Below are 3,074 nucleotides of genomic sequence, written 5' to 3'. Positions count from 1 at the left end.
GGTTGTTGATGTCACTGGGAACAAAAACAAAAAAACATGCACTCAGAACATCCTTTTACCCATTCATCACTTTTTTTCATCACTTCGACTTTTTGCTTTCTTTTGTGGTTTCTGACGCCCAAAGGAGACGCGATGACGAGACCAGTTTCCATGTGCGTACAAAGCTCTTTTTTAGTTTTTTAAGTACAAGCCTGGATGTAATGAGCGAAGGACTGATTGTGCAACCTGCTGCATTTTATCGGAGGAGGGTGAAGTATCTTTTGATACCGAATTGGTGACATTTACGAGGGTCGTTCAAGAAGAGCTGTATGCGTCTCACTTAAAGAAGATCCACCTGTCGCCAGTGCTTTTTCTTTTCGTTTTTTAATGCGTGTTTTGTTTTTGTGGTTCTGCCCTCTATGCTGCTTATACGGGTGGGGCTTCACTGTGACCCCACCCACCCAGAGAGGAAGATAAAACTGTCTCCTTTATTTTCTTTTTATATTCCTGCTGCCTCTTTCGCTCAAACAGCAAAGTGCAGCCACAGCGAGCTCTTCGGGCCCACGGCCTGTTGGGATGAGCTGCGCCGTTATATTGGGGATGTGTGTGTGACTGTGTGAGACTGAATGAATGAATCTAGGCCCTTTTATGGCATAACACTGCTGAGAATAAAACGTGTGCGTGCATGAGAGTGAGTGAGATAATTGATGATTACTGTACAAAGTAAACCTGTTTTTATATGTATAAATCTATTATTTATTAGCGATACCTTTTTCAATAACAGTTGAATGGCTGAACCCGGCTTTTAAACGAGACTATAACAATGTGGAAATAATGAAATAAATGTAAGATGGTGATTATCTGTTCAGGGGGTTGGGGGGTAACACGAATACTTTGTGATGTTGAACTGGAAACACTGAAGCGTTTGATGTGATGGGGTTTTTGAAAAGGGATGAAAAGGCTCTTCCTTTTCATCCCACCCTCGACCTTTGATTCTGGGGGTCACTGAGCTGTATGAGCCCCCCCCCCGTGTGCTACACCTTCATCAGGCTACCTCTGTTTTTCTAAACTGCTTGAATTTTGGATGAGAATACTGACTTCGTTCTGCACAGGCTGTCGTTAGCTGACGTCATGTTTACATTGGCTGTCGTATTTATAAATTGTGCCCTTTAGAGATTTTTTTTTTGTTCTGCCGTTTACTGTAGCTGGTTCAACTCTAAACTGTTTTGGGCACGAGTAATGACTAAAGTCATGTTAATGTTCTTTCTGCAGCCGGCCAGTGAAAAATGTGAAGAGATAGACGGTTAGTTTGTCCAGCAGCACCTCTCGTCTGGTGTCTCTTTAAAAACCCAGCTGTTTTATGCACCTGTCAGCTAATAATACATAACAATATATATACACAGATGCTTTTATTGTGCTCAATTAAAAAAACATTTCTTTCACACATTGACGGGTACAAACAACCAAGAAAGAATTTCTCATTCACTGTGGCTGTGCAAAGTTTTGATGAGTCACAGATTTTGAAGAGGCATAAAACATTTCCACAAGCTTCACATTATACTGTATTTACATAAAATCATACATAACTCCGAATGAAGCCAATCATTAAGAGTTGTTGCTGGACCAGGTTTAGAGCGAGTCTACGCACTGATCTGACATCAGTTATTAACATGTTCTTAATTAAGTTATTAAGAACAACCCCGATCGGCTCGGCACATCTGCAAACTAATTCTGCAACCTTGCACTGAGGAACATTATAATGCTTTCAGGCTCTTATCAGTCAAAACATGTTTTTTAAGCGTGATGTAAAAGTCCAAACGTAATCTTGTAACATTTGTGCTCAGCATCTTAAGATACATAATTAAAACTGATAATTCCAAGATCCTCCAAATACAGGTATCGGAACAACTCATGAGATGCTTGTGGAAATGTTTTGATTTATTAAAATGTTGCACAGGAACATCGTGCAGATTCTATTTAGTTGGTTTACAATTTTATTTGGCGGCTGCATAATTTAAATCTGCAGGGGGTTAAGAAGCTCCCTCAGCTTTACATTGAAACTCAGAAGTTTAGGAAAAAGCCTCTGAGGTTTTACAACCGATACGATTCGTCTCATTTGCTCATTAATCGTTTCTGCATTCATGGTTAGTTAAGAGATGAAATGGTGACTAATTGCTACGGAAATCTGTTTTTAAAGTAATAAAACTAACAGTCAGTTGTGGGACATTTGATCCCTTGTTTGGCGTTTAACCTTTGACCCTCAATACCTGCTGAAAGAATGTAACACTTCAGGTTTAACGTGTCCCTGAACACCACACAGAATGTATTTCCTCCTGAACATCTGTCATCTACTGTATCTGCGTCGACTGAATGTCGTGACGAACAAATCCGTAAAACATACAGCGACTAAATATCTTTCCCAGTATCTCAATCCAATGCACTACTAACCCTCTCCGCCGCTCGTTGACTAGGTTCACACCTGCAAAGTATAATAGTAGTTTTGAACACTTTAGAGATGAGACAGGTCTAGTCTAGGTTTTTGTTACTTGTTTTTCTTGCAATGTGAATTTGATTTAAAAGCTGAAGTTGGGACGTTTTGGTGAAGATTATTCGCTCACTGGCCGTAAAGAGACGATCGATACCTCTGTTTAATAATTACGCTTGGGGGGGGGGGGGGGTCTTTAATCTTTACAAAAAACTGAATCGTTTTTACACCAACTGTTTTTTGTCGGGCTTAAACATGTGAATTAGATTCCTTTAGGTGGTTTAGCTTTTCCTCTCGGCTGTGACCTACGTTAACGGACCGATACGAGAGCGGTATCGATCTTCTCTTCCAGCTCTGCGCCAGAAAGCGAATACATATATTCCTCACGATGTCCAACTATTCCATTTGAAAAGAGGGAGGGAAGGTTGCTGTGGCCATTTCATTTGAATCTTAGCGTCTTCTGAATGGTTTGGTGAATGGTTAAAATATCAGATTGGGGTTGCATCCTCACTATAACGGCAGATGTTTATCGCTGTGCGGTTCACATCGGAGCCTCAGCCGGCTGAATGCGTAGAAATCAGATTGTGAGTCATTTCATTTCTCACTGTTC

This window comes from Taurulus bubalis, assembly GCF_910589615.1.
Source record: "Taurulus bubalis genome assembly, chromosome: 12".
Lineage (NCBI taxonomy): Eukaryota > Metazoa > Chordata > Actinopteri > Perciformes > Cottidae > Taurulus > Taurulus bubalis.
The sequence above is the reverse complement of the archived record's forward strand: the minus strand, read 5'-3'. Positions refer to the sequence as shown.